This window comes from Aedes albopictus, chromosome 3 (assembly GCF_035046485.1).
Source record: "Aedes albopictus strain Foshan chromosome 3, AalbF5, whole genome shotgun sequence".
NCBI lineage: Eukaryota > Metazoa > Arthropoda > Insecta > Diptera > Culicidae > Aedes > Aedes albopictus.
In genome coordinates this window covers 235841310-235862799 of record NC_085138.1, presented here as the reverse complement: position 1 = coordinate 235862799, position 21490 = coordinate 235841310, and the positions used below count along the sequence as shown (strand labels likewise).

At 39.7% G+C, this 21490-nt stretch overlaps 1 long non-coding RNA gene across 2 annotated transcripts in view; it reads left to right on the top strand.

Annotated features, from left to right (window-relative positions):
• The first annotated feature begins 15210 nt into the window (after nt 1-15210).
• The window catches only part of LOC115264745 (uncharacterized), a 60328-nt gene continuing 54048 nt past the window's right edge, over nt 15211-21490 (top strand). For both annotated transcript variants that reach the window (XR_003896314.2, XR_009998696.1), the window contains exon 1: nt 15211-16371. This is a non-coding gene — a long non-coding RNA (uncharacterized LOC115264745). The remainder of the gene's footprint in view (nt 16372-21490) is intronic.

Sequence of the window (21490 nt, the reverse complement as noted above, 5' to 3'; positions counted from 1 at the left end):
ATCTTTCCCTAAACCGCAAATATAACCAACCATCTCTGTTGTACATATGTACGAAGAGCGAAAGCAATTTGTTTATTGTTTGAAACTGTTTGCCTATCGTACAGGCACCGCTTCCCCAACCACTTGCAGAGGAAGAACAATTGCTACCTGGAAGGCGATCAAACGCGTCGTTCGCATTCTGTTTGTTACGACGAATAACTACGTAGAGGTAGATACTCGAAAACGACTCACTCAAAGTGCAAATTTTGGACATTAAAAATGTGCAGACATTTTTGAAGAATTGGGTTGTTTAGTGAATAAAATATTGATATTTTCTGTAGCCTAATCGAAAGAGCTCATTTTTATGAGCATAACGTGATTTTGTTGGATTTCAATATCTTTGTTTTGATTGTTAAATTAACAAAACAGTTTTAATTTTCGTTGATAGAATGACAGTTCAATCGATAAAGTGACAGTTCGACCCGAACAAAAAAAAGCCCATACAAATTTTAAATGCATTTTAAAAATAGTTCCCGGACTCAAAAAAAATATGAAATTTTGGATTTCGACTAATTTTTGGGCGGAGAATCCTATTATGAAATAATCCGGATACCCCTAAAGAACCTAATTAGGGTTCAGACTTCAAAAAATAACAGTGGATGACGCCACTTCACCCTATGTTACCAACCTTTGCTGTGAGTTGAATTGTTAAAAGCACATTAGTCGAAAGGATACCACATATCACAACAGAGCGCTGAATTGACCAAATGCATAATTTACTTTTCATTGTACATGAATTCACTCCACAGAGATTACAGATTCCGAAACGCTTCATTTAGTTCCAGTTTGTTCTGACACTCCCTTCCCGTTTTTCGGACACACAGCTGGTATTGGACCACATGAAATTGTTGCGAGTATAGTATAGGAAAATTTTCCACCAACTATCAGTCATCCACATTGACATTCCAACATTGAATCAATGGCCAACTGCAATAAAAAGTTCACATAGAGAGACAGAGTGGTAACAAATCCCGGTGACAAATTTTCACATATATTTACAGACACAATTTACGTTAATGCATGTTTCAGGATAAATAAATGTGGCCAGGAAGAAGTGTTGGAAAAATTATCGACCAAGCAGATTGGCGAAGAGAACCTATGAGTATAGTGATGAAATTAATAAATGAAAATATGTTATCAAATCTGGGGAATATTATAGTTCAAATCTATGTTGTTATTGTAAAAAATGCTGTTTAAGATTTTCAATGTTCGGAATTAAACTATATGTGTGTACTGGTCTAAAACTTGTGAGGAAAGTTAAGAACCAGAATCAATTCAGCACTTGAATAGCAAACAGAAACTTCGAGGTGAAATAAAATCAATTTACTCAAATAACTTGAAACATTTTTCTAGTCAATTTGCCGCCATCCAACCTAATCGTTGGGGCTGTAGGAATCTTCGATGTAGTCTACAAATAAAATTAGGCCGCACATCGCACGTGCGGCAGGGGCCACTTTGGGCAGATCATATATCGTGAAAGGCCGACGTGGAAGCTTTAGGCTCACGTGTACGTGTTGTCGTTTTCTTTTAATCTTCTGCCGGAGCAAGGTCTGAGCTGACAATGAAATTTATTGCCCCATGGAGATAAAGCTCAGCGAAACGTGAAACTTTTGCCGCTCCTTGGCCGTGGGCTCGGTCGAGAATAGTTGGTTAGTGTCCCCGTAGCCAATGAACAGCCAGTCCCATCCTGGGCCACCTAAGAGTCGTTGGTAGCGTAATACGCATTAAGCATGCTCTCTGATAAAGTGTACACATTCAAAATGATCGCAGATATAATCATGAAGTGTTAATAATGAATTGTATAGGGTTCATAGGACTAATCTGCACCTGACAATCTGCACCCAACGTGAATCATCTAGCACACAATCATTTCCATAATACGATCTAACGATCAAACGATCAAATCCGACTATACATGTCAATGGTAGCTCCTTCGTGATTTATCTGAGCTGGTATCAATTGCACTGAGATCCAAATAAATAAGGGTTGGGACACTCCACTTATTCTCAAAGTGCAATTTAAGCAGCTCTTACATTTTTGATCAATAACATCGCCGGCCACGTCCTTATAGTCAGTTGGGAAGGGAAAGGAATGTTAGAGTGTGCTGGTTGTTGCTACTAAAGACCGAGAGCACCTCTGCATCCCCACAACCAGCACGGACTGGGGTACACTGAAGTTTTTTTTTCACGCGGTTTTTTTTACGCGGTTTTTTTTTACGCGGTCCGTCCTAAAAAAAAAACCGCGTTATTTCAAGACCCGTCGTAAAAAAAACCGCGTTATTTCAAAAACCGTCGTAAAAAAATCCGCGTTTTTTCAAAAACACGCGTAAAATAGTCAGCACCACATCTAACGTGACTTGACTTTTTTTACGACGTTTTTTGAAATAACCAACGAACCGCATGCATGTGTTTATGTTTTAACATGTAAAGGAATAACAAAAGCAACAAAATCATGCTGTTTCGCCAAGCAATGCTAACGCTATAACTTTTTTCATAAGCATCAGATCACTTCGCGGTCTTCGACAAAGTTTTTCAGGACACCCTAGGCTATGTTTTCACTTGATCGGTTACGGTTTTAGAAAAATACGAGTTTGTTATAAGAAAAATGCAAAAAAAATTGTTTTCCCATGTAAATTCCATACAAACTTCAAACGCGATGCGCAAAACGTGGACATAACCGATCGTGCCCAAATTTTGCACACTTATTTGTATCCTGAAATGGGATCAAAAAAGCTTTGATCTGATGGGATACCATTAAAATTTTCATTTTTCCAAATAAACGATGACCCACTCTAATATTTATAGCGTTTGTAAGGTGATAGACTGTGTGGTGAATACTATGAAGGTCAAGCGGCACAGTTCGCTTTGGTTGCATAACTTGTAGGCGTTATATACATTGTTCTGTGGAAGGTGGAAGGAAGGGAAACGAGTTTATACAATTCGTTTCTGGTTCTAGCGATGGCTATGAATATATGAATATACATGAGTTGTATATGTAGAGAAGAGAGAGAGAGAGAGAGAGAAAGTGGATAGAAAGATACAAAGTAGGATGAAAGGGACGAGCCAAGGATTGAACCCATGACCTTCTGCATCAGAAGCGGTAGCCCATAGACCACCAATCCCGTTTGCAGCCACAAGTTGTACCAAGAGTTGTACCTTCTTGTTCTTCTTGACTCGAATACTTTTAAGCTAATTAAAAAAAACTTCCCTATAGGGTGTCCCAGAAAGTATGGGCACAACTTTGCAGTTCTGTCATTCGGGAATGGATGCATACACAAACTTGATTTTCACACATGTCCTGCCTTTATATATCAACATCAAATGCCAATTATTAAAATTTGCATTTAACACTTCGTTTGAATGCGGTAGAACATTCCATGAAGGACCTTTTAAAGCTTCTGCACAAATTGCTAAATTTTTCAATACCATCGCTTAACAAATTGTTTTCTACGCATGAAATTAAGCTTGATAAAAATTTCAAAAAATATATCCGAGTATTTCTACATGTGTATCTATTATACAACCCTTAATATGAATTGAAAAGAAATACTTTTGAACCTGAAACATGGATTGAAACACCAAAATCAATATCTTTGAAAACCCGTTTTTCAAATAGTTGAAAACAAGCTTCTGAATTTATATCACGACATGCAGAAAATTACATTTTAATTTTACTATAAGTAAAATAAATGCTCCAGCTTTATAAATTGTGGATTGAATTATTTTTATTCTCGTTAAAACATGTTTTGAAACTCGAATGTCTGTGGGCATGTCTTATCCAGAAATAGAAAAGACGAATTTTTCAGTTTTCTCAAAATTCTGAAATGCTCGTACGCACAGGTAAAACATATTTTCATAAAAAAATTCAATCAACCAGCTGAGAAAACATGTTTTTGAATATATCATGTGAAACAAATTCGAAAAATATGTTTCGAATTTGGATGTTTGGCAAAACCGTAAAAAAGTTGTTTGTGCAGAAGTTTTGAGAGATATTTTTTCATTTTAAATATTCTGCATACAAAAACCCTTTTTTATGTACAAACTCTCTATAGGAATCAATTAAAATACTTTGAATAAAAATACAAAAATATAAAAAATGTTGTTTGTTGAGAAAATTATTGTGTTTTCGCTATACAAAGTTGTGCCCATACTTTCTGGGACACCCTATAGGTGTGAAGAAAAATCCACCGGGGCTGTGCAATCAAATGGTTCTTTCCGGCAATGTTCCAACTTTCGACGCTTTCCAGCCACTAGATTTATGTTCAGCCCAATGCCCAATAGTGGGAACAGAATTTTAATTACGACTTAATTCCTGTCGCCTTGTAAAAATCCTTTTACGCTAAATTAAATTCTTAAATAGAACACAATTGCCGACGTGGCGCATAATATAGTACTAAGAATGTTGGCAACGATGTACTCCTGTCTGAACGAGTTTTCCTGTGTAAATAAGTGCTTTCCTAGTAGCATCCGGAGTGTTGATAATCATTCCATGAATGTGTCCTAGCAAAAAAATATTACCAGATCGGGAAACACTCGTGATAGGGAAGGTTGCCGGAAGTGTGCGCCTGATCCTAGCCCAGAAGAAATATAGATGTGGATGCGTTTGTAGGTATGAGTGCATGCTTTCGAGGAGGAAGAAAAATTAAATCTTTGCCAAAAGGTTCAGCATTCCGAAGATCTTAGTTCAACGTTTGTTTAATTATAAAGGAAGTGATTTGATTCATGACGTTATGTTATAAGTGTAATTATGATGGTAAATTGATTTGAACTTCAATGGTTATAATGCCACCTCAAGTAAAACTCACGTAAGTATTAGGATTCGTTTAAACGTAACTTGACGCTACGAGGGGAGGGAGGGGGTCTAGTGTTATGTTAAGCTTCATAAAAAATATCGAAATTTCTCTTATAAGATTTGTAACGGGGTGCAGAGAGATGGTTTAGGATTGTCAAATATCACATTACGTAATATTTGAATTTTTCAAAAAATCATAACTTTTGAACCAGTTGACCGATTTTAAACTTCTTTTTTGCTTGAAAGCTACAATCAAAAAGCTTAAAAGAAAAATACGATGAAGAGGCCAAATTGAGTTTAAGTGCAAAAAAATCCATCCAATTATAACGTTTGTAGAAAACGACTTCATTTGAATTAAGTCGGATCATGTTTTGATTGATAATTTTAGCCTTAACTTTGGCAGCGAAAATCAAATATATTCAGCTATTGGGTTGAACATGTTTGATTTAAGAATCTTATTAACAGCTGTGAAACATGTACGTATGGAATCCATGTGTTCGTACACTTGCTTGCCAAAGAAAATATGTCTGTCAGGAAAAGTTCCTAAGAACATATCACAATGCCATGCCTCACTGATTATTTCGCTTCTTGTGACTGATCAAATGAAACAAATGTGATGTGTCATCTGTCAGTTCCAGTATAAATTAGTAGACAGAACTTTTTCGCAAGTATCACATGTGAATGCAATTACATCAATCATATTCAACTTGCCCTAACAGAGGCAGCAACATCTCGACATAAGTACGGCATTATGAAAATAATCGTATAGCATCATTACACGTCCACCCCCTTCACATTCAGTGTTGTTTTTGTCGGCTATGTAAATCGTAAGGCAAATTGTCATGAGCATAACCGTAACGGTAACCATTATGACTTTAGCGGCGATAACTTCCTCTACCTGAAAAAGAGCAAAGCACTCGTCGCCGACGGTATTAGGATATTGCGGAGTACGAACTTTAGGAAAAACACGTGTTTCCGCGAGAGCTTCACTTGCAATGGTTGTAAAATAAAAGAGACAACATTATTTTAGAAGCCATGCCAGCATGAAGTCCACTTGTTAAATTATTGAAAATTATTAACACAGTTTCATATATGACCAAGAATATGTTTATTTGACAATTTATTATAGCTAGATCACATTATGCGTACAGTTTTTACTACCACATTGATTAAAGGGATTTTCGGGGTCAAAATGCTCCATTATAGATAACTTTAAGAGACCTTTTTCTGCGACATGGATACTACACGAAGCGAGAGGGAGAAAGGAAAGAAATGGAAGAATACGGTGGATAGAAACGCAAAAGAACGATAAGAAAAATTGAACAAACGTTGAAACTAGCAGAGGGCTATTTTTAAACAACACAATCACAACGACGACCTTCTTGCATAACGTCTCCTTGGTCTCAAGTTTTTTTTCTACGGTCATAACATCTTGGAAAATCCATGTGCAGCTCAACTGCCGTTCCCAGGAATAAAATCATCCAACAAGATCAAGCTCGGAATTCTTACTTTTCATCGTAATCCGGAAATAACTGTCTTCTGCTCTAAAATGCTTTTCTGGGAAATAAACCATTGCCCGCAGTGATCCAACTGATTTATGAACACCAGCTAAGAGCTGACAGTTAGTGTCTTTCCAGGGGGAAAATCCAATTACGTGAACCTTGTAAGCTCCTTCCTCAGAAGTCGGCTGGTGTGGTTGGTGCTATGGTGAAAGCGTCTTTGGTTTGTTAGAGAGCAATAAAACCTCCCATAATAAAGCTCAATTTATGCTGACCATGCTGCCAAGCCAAGTATGTGACGATGCTCACGGGGGCAAACGATAGACGATAAAACAAAAAAAAAAAATCTTTCGCATATGGTTTCAAGTAACTACTTATGCTTCCAGTACACTTAGAATAAATAACATATTAAATTTACAGTTCTGCATTTAGATTATGACCAGTTGCTTTTGTACTTGTAAACAATGTGCAGGGCTATCGAATCTTTGTCGATTCAATCATGATTGAACTTATGTGCGTAGCTTTTGGTTTTCAATTGTTCAGCATATGGGTTTCATTGGAACGAATAATAGAACCATTTCCACGTGGGATTGGCTTCAAAATGTAAATAAATAAAAAAAAAAAACAAATGAAACATCGATCGAGCTAATTTTATTTCATGAACAAAGCACCGTATTACTAGCTAGGGTAACGGTTGAATTTTGGACCCCTAGAGGACATTGGTTTGAATTTAATTTAAAATCAAACAGATTCAGAGGGTATTTACACATAATGATGATGTTAGTATGTTCGTAAAAGCCTCCACTGTTTGTTAAAAATACCCACAATGTCATTTCTGGCTGAAAATTTGATGAAAGTAACTGATTTTTGAAGCATCAGTTTTCACTGTTTTGGACACCCCAATATATTTTGGACCTTCTTCAGTATATATTTTGGTCACCCGGTGTTTAAACTCGTTTGAAACTATTTTGGAAGAATTTGCCGCTTGAATATGCTTGATCACATCCTAATTACTTGATTGACAAAGGCTGATTAGATGAACTTTGCGAATTTAATGCGCTAGAATGATAAACGTTTTTGTTTACATCTGCAAGTTTCCTCAGCACCGCAATCTCTCTTTGTAAACATGATGCGACACTCGCACGAATGACGAGATTGGCAAAAAATAATTTCAAGGCAAATAAGGATAATTCCAGTGAGGAAATGATTGCTGCCCGTGCAGAGCGATCTTATTTAGCGAATGATTCTGAAAATTTCCGTCATCTCATCATTAAACCTGTGTAAGTTGTGGTAATAGGACACAGGGGGTCCAAAATATATGGGGGTCCAAATTATATTGGTTACCCTAGTGTAGATGAAGAAATCCCGTCGTCGACTCCACCATTTCTTCAGTACTTGGGAGAACCACCGGATGCTGGTGTTGGCATGACGGAGCTAGAATGTTTCGGCTGCGAAAGTTCGTCACTTTACCGCTAGTGAAGCGGTCGTGTCCGATGCTGCAATAGGAATTGACTGAGTGTGAGTGCTTAACCCTTTATAAGGCAGTGGCAACTATATTGCCACCTTATACACATATTTTATTCTGTTCGTTTAGAAAATTTTAACAACTTCTGTTTTAACTGATGGACACATTAGGCCTTTGTGAACACTCATGATTTTTTTGAGCCACAACAAATTTGAATGGGCTTTTTTAGAACAAAATGTCTCTCCAAAAACTTCCATTTTTGAGTGCATGAAGGTTTAAGCTCGAAATTCTGTTATGATGAGCGAATTGAAAATCGAATGATGGGGAATGAAAGGCTTATGTTCCTTTTACTTGTGGACAAAATTTCAACTTGATTGTTCTATTACTTTTAGAAACTCAGCCTTTTGAAAAAATGTACCATAATACATGGGCATGTACTAAAATTGCCATATCGTCCAAAATAATTGACCAATCGAGTTCAAATCCGCACAAGTAACTCATGAATATTAGGGCAATAACCTGTCAAAAAATCAGCATGATTGATAAACGCATCACAAAATAACAACATTTTAAACTTTGTTGACAAAAAGTTGAAATTTAGACCATTTTATTTCATACAAAATCGACCATCGATTTTTTTGAAAATAAAAACGTTTTTGTTCATTACACCACATGTACTTTATATTTCAATGTAGAACGAGTGGATTCCTTGCCTGGTTCTCTCGGCCTTATTAAGGGTTAACATGTTATTAAGAAAGAATTATGTTCTTACATTTGAAGATATCCATTATACGGGCCGGCCAATTGAATGAAACAGCAAGCTTTCATGCAAAACAGTCGTCTCCTGTGCGCGCCATTATGGTTTCTTGTCGTTTCGCTTGCTTTTAAATTTTATGTGCGCAAGGTTACGTCTTATGCTGTTACACTTGGAATGTATGCTAGTAATAGTATAAATCATATGTGTTACTTATAGATTTTGTTATTTGCACATAAACGGGCGATTCTGTCTCTCGCCAGAAATCTATGGGGTTAGCGCACATAGAATCTATCAGTCGATTAATTTGATTGTACCATATTTTTGAATACGGATTTATTGAAGAATTATGAACAAATGATTGCCTAAAATCACGTTTTTGGAAGATTGGATGCTGAATAAGCATTTGCCACATGTAGATTATAAACATGCTCTACAGTAAAAAGTTTTGACTCATTTCGCTAAATCACATAAACTCATATCTATCTTCATCTATATAAATAAAAATGGAATGGTGTTTGTTGGTTCGATTACGGGTCAGAGGATCTACGTAATTCTTTCACAGTTGCATTCGAGCTGCGACGTGTTCGTACAAATAAAAAGTTGTGAAAACGATCGGAAAAGCAATAAAAACGGGAAAAATCGAAATTTCATCTTGCGGGTCAATGCAGAGCTACATGTAAAAACACAGGCAGGCCGACGTTCGTGGGGACAGGTAGTCTTTTATATTAAGGGTTTTCATCTAATTCCGGTCTGTGTAAGCACGAACCAACAAAGATCGATTTTATTCTTTCACCTCGCCCAAAGCCTCATGGCCAATTTGGTATCAATCACTTATTTATAAATTAGCTTTCATAAATATCATCTAAAAATATTGTAAACGAACTACAAATTACTTAAAATTATACGATAAAATAATTGTCCCTCGAATTCCGTTTCCGTCTATTTCTGGCACAACTTGAATTCAATAGGAGGCAATCAGTGAAGTACTAGATTAAAAGTAGTGAGCTGGATTTTTGTATGATGAGATGCTCAATTCTCCATTTCTGCAATGAAATGGTTCAAACAGCGTGGGTATTATGATTTCTTGACTAATTTGATGCTGTTTGAGCAAAAGTTTAGGAAACTGTGTTGTCGAAGTTGCATGAAATAAATAATACAACAACAAAGTTACCCAAACTTTTGCTCAAACTGCATCAAATTAGCCAAGAAATCATATAACCCACGCTGTTTGCACCGATTCATTGCAAAAATGGAGAATTGAACATCTCACCATACAAAAATCCAGCTCACTACTTTCAATCTAGTACTTCACTGATTGCCTCCTATTCTCGGCAAACCTTCTACGTGACACTATGGTTGTTAAGTGCGCCACAACGATAACCCAAGCAGAGGTATCTGAACCCCTCGATACGCCACTGCGCGATGCCCTAGCGAATAAAGGATGTCAATCGAACGCATCTGACAACAAAACTTCTACACAGTCGCAGTACAATTGGATGTAATTCGACAGTGCCAAAATAAACAACGGTGAAATAGTTACGAGGAAAATTGAAGATCGAACACTAGAAGTAAGAACATATAAATATTTGTTTGTAATTAGTTATAAGTAACATGGATTGTATTTTCATAGGAATTTAATAATTATATTCACACTGGAGTAAATTATCTAATTTCGTTCGACTCTTCTATTCTACATTCCCGCAACAACGGTACATAGGATGGTTAAGACACAGATAAACAGACGTCACACTAACACTAACACTAACACACAGGAATTTGGATTGGTCAATGTACGTTTTTGCAGTGAAAAGTATAGCATGAAGTGGTGTAGCACCGTCGCAAAAACGAAAACGACATAAGTGCGAGAATTAATGGTTTTGCCCACCAGATCATAAAACACCATGCGTGAGGGCAACGAAAAAAAACTATCTCTGTGGTTGTGAAATAAGGCTTTTCATGAGACAGAAGCGATCAGCTAATTTCTTTTGTTTACCATGTATTTTTGACATCCGATGATCGGGATGACAGTTGAACACAAAGGAATTTGTTTAGCACTGATGACACTTGACGAAACTTTGTTAAGTTGTATCTACATTGTGTTTACATTTTTAGCTGCCACTCCTTTGGTCACTCCCATCACGGTCGCCATGTACTAAAGCGCCCCCTTAGACTTAATCGATTTTGCTCAAATTTTAAACGTAGCTTCTGAGAGTCCAAAACAACCAATTCAGGAGATAAGACTTGGTATTTTTCAAAAATTTTGTTTTTACTATAAGTGTGGGCCACTCTAGTGTGCAGGATCTACTTAAGAATCCCTGGGACATGAAAGAGTTATTGATAATCTGTGGAAGTTTTTTCAATGTATTACTTAGAGAAATTTGTAGAGAAATCGTTGGAGGAAAATTTGGGGATATTTCTGAAGAAATTATCAGTCGAATTTATAATAAAAGTCATGGAAGATTTTCTGAAAGAATTCCTCGAAAAATTTGTGAAGAAACCCCTAGGGGAGTTTCTATAGGAATACCTGTAGAAATTTCCCGAATGGATCTCACCTTTTTTAAACAGTCCCTGGCGGAACTCTTAAAGAAATCTCAGGATGATTGATTGATGTTCATTTCATTCATTTATTTAGTATTACATAATATTCAAGATAAAACTGAATCAACAATATTTCTCCATAATACACGGTTCGTGGCTGCCGCTCTCCATCCTCGGTCGCGCTCGACGCTCGCCAAGTCACGCTCCACCTGGTCCGCCCATCGTGCTCTCTGCGCTCCACGCCTTCTTGTGACAACCGGATCAGTTGCAAACACCAGCTTTGCAGGGTTGTTGTCTGGCATTCTTGCAACATGCCCTGCCCACCGTATCATTCCGGCTTTGGCCACCTTGTGGATGCTGGGTTCGCCGTAAAGGGCAGCGAGCTCGTGGTTCATTTTTCTCCGCCACACACCGTTCTCCTGCACACCGCCGAAGATCGTCCTTAGCACGCATCGCTCGAAAACTCCGAGTGCTTGCAGGTCCTCCTCGAGCATGGTCCATGTCTCGTGCCCGTAGAGGATTACCGGTCTTATTAGCGTTTTGTACATGGCGCATTTGGTGCGTTGGCGAATCTTTTTCGACCGCAGTTTCTTCTGGAGCCCGTAGTAGGCCCGACTTCCGCTGATGATGCGCCTCCGAATTTCACGGCTCACGTTGTTGTCAGCCGTCAGTAAGGATCCGAGGTAGACGAATTCCTCCACCACCTCGAAAGTACCCCCGTCTATCGTAACATTACTACCCAGACTGATCCGGTCGTTTTCGGTTCCGCCTACCAGCATGTACTTTGTTTTTGAGGCATTCACCACCAGTCCGACCTTTGCTGCTTCACGTTTCAGGCGGGTGTACAGCTCTGCCACCGTTCCAAATGTTCTGCGGCAATAATGTCCATGTCGTCCGCAAAGCACACAAATTGTCCGGATTTAGTGAAAATCGTTCCCCGGCTGTTGAGCCCGGGTCGTCGCATCACACCTTCCAGAGCGATGTTGAAGAGAAGGCATGAGAGTCCATCACCTTGTCGCAGTCCCCGGCGAGATTCGAATGAACTAGATAGTTCAACCGAAACCCTTACGCAGTTTTGTACACCGTCCATCGTTGCTTTAATCAGTCTACTCAGCTTCCCAGGAAAGCCGTTTTCGTCCATGATTCTCCATAGCTATGCGCGGTCGATACGGTACGGCCGTGTACGGTAAAGATCTGGTCCGTTGTCGACCGGCCGTCGATGAAGCCGGCTTGATAACTTCCCACGAACTCGTTTGTTTTAGGTGACAGACGACGGAAGATGATCTGGGATAGCTCTTTGTAGGCAGCATTCAAAATTGTGATCGCCCTGAAGTTCTCACATTCCAAATGGTCGCCTTTCTTGTGAATGGGGCAGATTACCCCTTCCTTCCACTCCTCCGGTAGCTGTTCGGTTTCCCAGATCCTGACTATCAGCCGATGCAGACAGGTGGCCAACTTTTCTGGGCCCATCTTGATGAGTTCAGCTGCGATACCATCCTTACCAGCTGCTTTGTTGGTTTTGAGCTGGTGAATGGCATCCTTAACTTCCCTCAGCGTGGGAGTTGGTTCATTTCCGTCCTCCGCTGCACTGGCGTCGTCGTTTCATCCGTTGCCGTGGGCTCCCGTGCCTACGTTCTCCACGCCGTTCAGGTGCTGATCGAAGTGCTGCTTCCACCTTTCGATCACCTCACGTCCGACCGTCAAGAGGCCTCCGTCTTTATCCCTGCATATTTCGGCTCGTGGAATGAAGCCGTTGCGGGATGCGTTGAGCTTCTGATAGAACTTCCGTGTTTCTTGGGAACGGCACAGCAGTTCCATTTCCTCACACTCCGCTTCTTCCAGGCGGCGCTTTTTCTCCCGAAAAAGGCGGGTCTGCTGTTTCCGCTTCTGTTTATAACGTTCCACGTTCTGTCGAGTCCCTTGCTGCAGCATTACCGCCCTCGCTGCATTCTTCTCCTCCAAAACCGTTCTGCACTCTTCGTCGAACCATTCGTTCCGTCGATTCCGTTCCACGTACCCGATGGTGCTCTCGGCTGCGTCGTTGATGGCTGCTTTCACTGTACTCCAGCAGTCCTCTAGATGGGCCTCATCGAGCTCGCCCTCGTCTGGCAACACGACCTCGAGATTCTGCGCGTATGCTGAGGCGACATCCGGTTGCTTCAGTCACTCTAGGTTGTACCGTGGCGGTCGCCGGTATCGTACATTGTTGATGACGGAGAGTTTTGGGCGCAGTTTGACCATCACCAGATAATGGTCGGAGTCGATGTTGGCGTCACGATAGGTCCTGACGTCGATAATGTCGGAGAAGTGCCGTCCGTCAATCAGAACGTGGTCGATTTGAGATTCCGTCTGCTGTGGTGATCTCCAGGTGTAACGATAAGGGAGGCTGTGTTGGAAATAGGTGGTACGTATGGCCATATTTCGGACGCGGCGAAATCAATGAGTCGTAGGCCGTTTTCGTTCGTCTGCTGGTGGGCGCTGAACTTACCAATCGTCGGTCTGAATTCCTCCTCCTGGCCTACCTGAGCGTTCAAATCATCTATGATGATCTTGACGTCGTGGCTTGGGCAGCGATCGTACTCGCGTTCGAGCTGTACGTAAAATGCGTCCTTGTCATCATCAGTGCTTCCGGAGTGTGGGCTGTGCACGTTTATTATTCTGAAGTTGAAGAATTGGCCTTTGATCCTCAACCTGCACATTCTTTCGTCGATCGGCCACCAACCGATCACGCGCCTCTGCATATCACTCATCACTATGAAAGCTGTTCCCAGCTCGCGTGTGTTGCCGCAGCTCTGGTAGATGGTATGATTACCTCTAAACGTTCGCACCATGGATCCTGCCAAACACACCTCCTGCAGCGCTACGATGCCGAACACGCGGTCCTTCAGTAGACCGGCGAGTATGCGGGTGCTCCCAATGAAGTTGAGAGATCGGCAGTTCCACGTACCGAGTTTCCAATCGCAAGTCCATGCAAGATGCTTTAAAAGATTTTTTTTCAAGGTAAATCCTCGAATACATTCTCAAGAAATCTCTGAATGGATTTCTAAACTTTTTGAATGTTGACTATTTTCCGTCTGATGTGACGGAATTTAGCGCATATGACAAAGTTTTTTTTTTCCTTTTACCTAGTTAACCCAACACACGAAATAAAACGAAATCCTATGTGTTCAATACACGGAAATCCGCATATTGTTGGTTCAAGAACATTTTGTGAATGGACATGCTATTCGGATATGTTTAGGGTTCCGAAAAACTGTTCATGTCTTAAATGTCCCTTGATTTTCACTCGATACCCAGCGGATTGAATTGCTTTCCCTTTGTCAAATGTACACCATTTTCTTTCATTTATCATTCAGCTTGAATGAATAAATAAAGGTTCATTAGTGGGCTTCGTTGCCGAGCGGTTAGCGGCGTCAGTCTTTCAGGTGTCTCGTTAACCTCGGAATGTGGGTTCGATTTCCGCTCCTTTCGGGAAAAACTTTTCGTCAAACGGGAAATTCTCCACTGGGCCACTGGGTGTTATACGTGTTGTCCGTTGTCAAATATTAGAAATGTTCAATCTGTAGAAGGCCGCAAGGTCGAAGACGGTGTAATTGCCTTTTTTAAAAATGCTGCCATGGGCAGATTCTAAAAATATGGCATTATTTTAATATTCGATTCATTAATTCTACATCAAGTTCTACATCAAGTGATGATAAGCTCTGTCGGAGCTCATATAGTAAGTGCGACTTCTATTGGCGATGTGGCATAGTATTTCACGACTCACGTCAGATCAAGTTGAGGATTACACGAAAAACATTACCAGATGGCAAGCTTGTGAAAAACACTGCGATTTAAACACGCCAGAGAGTTCATTCTATCTTCCCAAAGAATAACTGCTATAATGTCTCGTGTACTATACCTAATGATGAATATCTTCATCAAAATAATGTTCATTCCTTACACAGCGATGTAGTCAATCAGCTGATTCACAATCATGCGCAATCAATGACCAACAGCTGATTGGTATGGGTTCATTACCGGTCATGTTCATCAACCAAATACCACTGAATTGGAGCCAAACATCACCACCAATCCCATCAATGTGAATGTGAATGAACTCGGGGAGAGTGAGAGAACCCATGAAAGCACATGTCCCTCCATCGACCTTCAGGCCGATGATCCTGGATTGTCCACGACGACGATGGCGCTCGGACTTCGACTACGAGCAATTCTCTGCACGATAAAATTCACTCGTCTTCGGTCGTGAAACTCAGTCTAGCTTGATCTTCGGTTAGCGACGATACACTCCCAGGATACTAGGAAATCGGAACACACTTTGTAAGGATGATGAGTGCTGGTGGGCTATTTGGGTTATTGTGGTTGTGTTCGTGGGTTTTGTGAAAGGGGTGAAGTTTGATCCAGTGAAGGCAGAGCTTGCGATGAAAAGCACTTAATTTTCCTTTTCCTGTCGATTCAGTGCTTGTGCTTCGGGTTACACCGTAATATATACAACGACGAAAGAGAGTTGGAGAATTTTCATACAGCGAGTGAAAAAGTTTTGCTTATTTCTACACAAGTGATTCTATCGAAAGTATTTCAAGTTCAATTTGATCGATACTGTTGGCATGTGTTCAAAAAGGAGAAATCAAAATAAATAATACAAGATGAGAGTAAATAGTTCGTCTGTGTTCTGAGATGTTTTTGTTTTATGTAGGTCAAACTGGTTTCTCTCTACCGCTCCTCGTGCTATGGCTTCAACTGAAGAGTGTGTACTTGTTTGGAAACTCCGTGGAGTGTTCTTTCACAACAGCAGTGTTTTCGAATATTTACACACACTACTGTCAGCTGAATGTCATCACGGCTCGTAGCCTGGAGTATGTCAGAGAAATATTGTGTTTATTCCAGTAGCCTCCACTGCCACCTCTTTTAGAGCCCTCGAGTGGAATGAAGTGTAGTTGTATTCTGCTGTCCAATAGGCTTGAATACAGCCTAGAAGCGATACAGTGCAAACAAAACGAGAAGAAGCCCGTACACAGTCCTGTTGGATAGCACGTTAGCATGGTCATAACCGCTAAAACAACGATGATGCAGCAGCCACAGTTTAAAGTGAATAATTTACGCAAACTGAAGAAAATATGGAAACACTTTTTTCCTATCAGTGGTGATACTGAGTGCGCATGTCCTGATCATGACATCTCAGCAGCAATCTCAACAGTAGCAGCAGATGCAACAACAACAACAAAAGGAATTACAACAGCAGCAATCACCGACCCTTTTACCATCATCGCCGCAGAAACGAGGTATGATGAAAGTAAACGATGTTAGCAGTATGCTAAACTGTGTTATCAGGAATCTTATCCCTTCCGCTGACCAAAGGCAAGTCGGATAGGAGGGCCGGGGCATATATCGATGTGAACAATTCTATCTTTGAGTAACCGTATTAACTGTGCAGTGAGAAGATGTGAAACGGCAACAAGGCACAGGAAATTGATTGTTATGCGGATACGTTTATCACATAAAGCTGGATCTGCTGTTTTGATTGCATTCGAATAGCATGATATGTAACACTAATGGAGAGCTAGAGAGTGTCGTTGAGCAACTGTGTAATTTACGATTGTTGTGAGAGCTGGTCTTATTCCCATCAGGGTGCTGGAATTCGTCCTAACTTCTGTGTAGTTAACCTAATTTACAGCTTTTTTGTCCAATAGGGCACTGCGTGAGCTATTCCAATTAGCAGCTGCACTTACACTGTACAGCACCTAAATGTATTCTATTCTTATTCTACCTTATCGGACTGGTTGCCTTTGCGCTGCTGTCATTTTTCTATCCTGTCCTTGGCATAATGATGAGCTCGAAGATGTAGATGTGTGGCCATGGTTCTTTTTACAGTCCGATTGGGGGTCCATTATGAGTTGCCGTTAGCCAATATCCAAGTTTCCGGGTCCGTTAGAACATATGCTCAGAAGAGAGTCAGGTGCCAACAACTCTTGGAGGAAGAGTAACTGACGAAAAATGGCAAGTGTCGGGGCTGGGATCGAACCCATGACTATCCACTTATGAAGTTAACGTGTAGCCACTACGCCACGGGCCCCAACTAGTTTTTGGTGATATTGCTACTGGAATTGGATGTCCCGCAAATGGATGGAATTTAACAATTTCCTCTCTAGAGTACTCGAAACAGTTTGATGAGTTTGTTTCAGTAGGGTGTGGGCACCGGTTTTGACCAGTCTAAAGGAAATAATTTTTATAAAAATAACCAATAATCCAATGAAAACTAACAATGTGTTAAATGAAAGGTTTCGATGCATACATTAATAGAAAAACGCAAAAATCAAGCTAATATTTAATTTTTGTATTAAAAGTGGCACTGGCCAAAATAGAAGAATTGCCGCAGTTTTGGCCATATTCTCAGCTTTGGTTCCTATTTTGGCCAATCACGTGTATTTCTTGTGGGAGTGGCCAAATTAGAAGCACCCTGGCCAAATAGATATATGGGAGCTGATTTTCAAGGATTTTTTTTTCTTCCAGTTTAATCAAAACGTATGGTTTTCACAGCTGTAATCATCATATTATATTAGAATCTACTAGTAAAAAATAAATTTATGCCGATTTAGATCGTAACAGGCTGAATTCCGCACTATGGCTAAAACTCCGGGCTGGCCAAAACTGAAGCTTCTACCCTATATTGTTATGGTGCCTAAAGGTTGACCAAACGTATCCTTTGGATACCCAAATACCTGAGACACTTAGGACTGAGAGAACGTAGAACGTTGAACGTCTACATACCTTTCTTAGGTGTCCAACTAATCGTCCTTTCATGTCACTCAGCTGTCGCAAGGATGTGGCCAGAACAGCTCCAGCTTGGAGCTTGGAAAATTTTGTCAATCTTGTCTTAGATCCAGTGATTAGCCCTACAACTCTGTACTGATACTGGTAACCGACGGGAAGGAGGCAATTCTAATAACAGCGCTCTGGGACTATACCACCTAGGTGCTGTGTGCGAATGTGTGCGATTCGCTTAATGCTAACCCGAGCAGAGTCTAACAACAAAATGATAGCAAATCGAAAATTCGATTTGTATTCAGCAGCAAACTGATATCACATTTTGATATCAGTTTGTCTTGACTAAAGTGATTTCAAATTTAGATTTCGTTTTGCTGTCACTTCAAACTATTAAAAAAATAAGTTTTTAAGTTTTTTCAAATGTATAATAAACTCTAAGAATATACCATTAGTGTAATTATCTTATGGCATTTAGGATTTCATGTCAATCATAATCACTGATAGCAGGAATTGTTTTCAACTTGCTGTTATGGGAACATTTTTCTGCTCTCGTTTTTGATGTTTTAACCGTTAAAACGACCAAAACGACAACAACCTGAGTTATTATAATTTGCAATATCACAACTTCAAAATTTGTTTTTAACTTGCTGTCAGACTTTGCTCGGGAATGCTAATGCTAAAATATGAAAACACTCCTTTGCGTTTTGTTCCAAATGGATTCCGATTTGTTGAAGACAGGTGAGTACTGGAACTGGAACAATGTCAAATTGGTGTAATATGAGAAATTCCACAGTTTTAACAATGAGCTTCTGCTACCAATGATTTTATTGCATGTCTACATCGTGTGACAGGCACGAAAATACGGAAAGTTTCTGGGCTAATCGGGATTCGAACCCGTCACCCTTAGCATGATTTTCACTCTTTTCAAAAATTGAAACTCCGCGTTAGTATATTGAATGGAAAATGGTTTTGATAATAGGGTCTTGTGTATAGAGCTGGATACTGTACGTATCTCACCGAGTGCCAGAAAATAAACTGTTAGGTATACAATTAACTTAGTTATAGCGGCAAGTGCCCAAAATAGGTACACCTGCCCAAATAGTACAAGACCCTAGATGACAAACAAAGAACAACAAATACGTATTTTCATTCATTTTCAGTTTCCAAATTTTGAAAAACATATCTTACGCCCAGCGCGCCGGGCCGGTTCAGCCTTTTTCATCTCACGCCATTCCGTGGATACCTGTTTAGAATTTAATGTACCGATTCAAAACAATGTGTCCATAGGGGCTTTTACTTTGTTTCTCGCTTCCAAAATATGGCCAGCCCCATTCAAATGGTAATTTTCCCGGAGCTCGTAATGGGAACGAAGCAACGGTCAATTATTTCCAAAAAATATAACCTACTTGTAATTTTAAGCGAAGCTGCATCCATCGTCAATGTCGGTATATTTGCCTCGAGCTCTAGGTCGGGAGGGATTGAATGGCTTAGGCCAGTGTGAAAGTTTAGGACGGTCATTCGCGAGTCCTCGTTTCGGGGTATATGGAACAAAAAAAGGTTTGGCTTTTCGGGCACATTTCTGGCAGTTACATTGCCTTCCAAATAAATCTAGGTAGAATTTTGAAATAAATTACTTATACTTAGAATTACTTTTCGCAAACTAACACATTTATGCTGTTTTGGCGCCCAACCGTAGTCCAAACAATAAAGTTTTAAATTGCTGAAAGATTTCACGCTCTCTTCTTGGCGCAACGCTCCAACTGGGTCACAGCCTGCTCCTCAACTTAGTGTTGTTTTATGAGAACTTTCGCAACTATTTACTGAGATCCCAATCGCCTATTTTGTATATGTATATCGTGTGGTTGTCATAAAGATATTTTATTCAAAAAGAAGTTAAGAAAAATTCCATTATGAAACGTTCCTGGGTCAACCTGGAATCGAATTCGTCACCCTCAACATGGATTTAATGATTGCCTGTGCGCTTACAACAAAGGATATATAGACTTAAGGCGAAACTGGAAGCATTTTCTCATTATTTTCGTTTTTGATTTTTTATTAAATAACGAAGCAATATTTTCAAAATCGGTTTTCGTGTACATGTATGGAGTATGGATCAAGGTATCTTCTGATTTTTTTTGAGGTGGAAAATGTTTTTCGTTTTTGCAGAAACAATTTTTTGTGCAATTTTGTTTAAAAATGGTTTCTGCAAAAACTAAAAACATTTTCGATCTGGAAAAAAATCAGGAGATACCTTGATCCATACTCTACATGTGCACGAAATTATTTTATTTTATAAAAAATCAAAAACCAAAAAGTGAGGAAATGGATCCAGTTTCGCCTTAAGGACTATTTTTCAAAATTTCCTCAGGAACAAAACACACAATTAACGTTGCCTGTAGTTGTGATAACAAGACTACTAGTTTACTTCTGTTTTCCGGCATCGTTGACACTCCTCTAGGTTTACTGGATGAGATTTATATTGTAGATTTGCTTCAGGAATTGCTTTCGGGAATTTTCGAGGGATTTATTCATTTGAAATCCTTAAGGAATTTGTGGTGGGATTCCTCTAGAAATACTTGCTGTGATTCCTTCAAGAATTTTTGCTGAGTTTCATGTAGGTATTTTTGTTGGTGTTTCTTCAAAAATTCCGTCGGAAATTCCTACAGGAATTCTTTAGGGATTTCCTAACGATTCGTTCAGATGTTTCCTCCTGTGAGTCCTCCAGCCAGAAGCTTGGGATTCTTTCAAGAACCCCTGCTGTGATTCCACCAGGAATTCTTGCTGGAATTCCTTCAACACTTTTTCCAAAAAAAAAATCTACATGGGCTCCTACAGCAATTTATCTAGAGGTCCTTAGAGAAGGATTTCTCTAATAATTTCGCCTAGAATTACAACGTGGATTTATTCAGGAATTTCTCGAAGGGGTTTCCTTTGAAATCTTTCAAGAAATTGTGCTGGGATTTCTTCATATCAGCTTCGATTGGAAATTGCTATAAGAACCCTTTCAGATATTTCCCTAAGAATTGTTCATGCATTCTTCCTGTGATACTCCAGGGATTCCTACAGTAGCTCCTGTTGGGATTCCTCCAGAAATTCTTGTTGGTATTCCTGCAGGGATTTACCCAGTAGTTTCTGCAGCAGCTCCTCTTTTGATGTATTCAGAGATTTCTGCAGATATTTCTGAAAAATAATTCCTCTATGAATAACTTCCTGCATTCATCCATGAATAAATTTACGGATTTCTCAAATATTCCAATGAAGAAGATCGTGCCTGTGGAGTCGACCTACTGATGAATAAATGTAGGGATTTTCCTAAGGATTTTTTCCGTTAGAACTCCTTCAGGGATCCTTCTGGGAATTTCTTAGAATGTTCCTCTATAGATGCCTTTATTTCTATCCTACTCGTATGGGGCTGTCCATTAATTACGTAAGGGTTTTTGTGGGGAGGGGGGGGTCTGAAAAATCTTACGGATCATACAAAAATATTTGGATTCTCATACAAAAAATCTTACAAGGGGGGGGGCGGTGGGGGTTGTCGAAAAATCGCGAAAATTGCATTACGTAATAAATGGACAGCCCCTATACGAATGCCTCTAGAGATGTCACTACCATTGCTCTATTAGATTTTCCAGATGG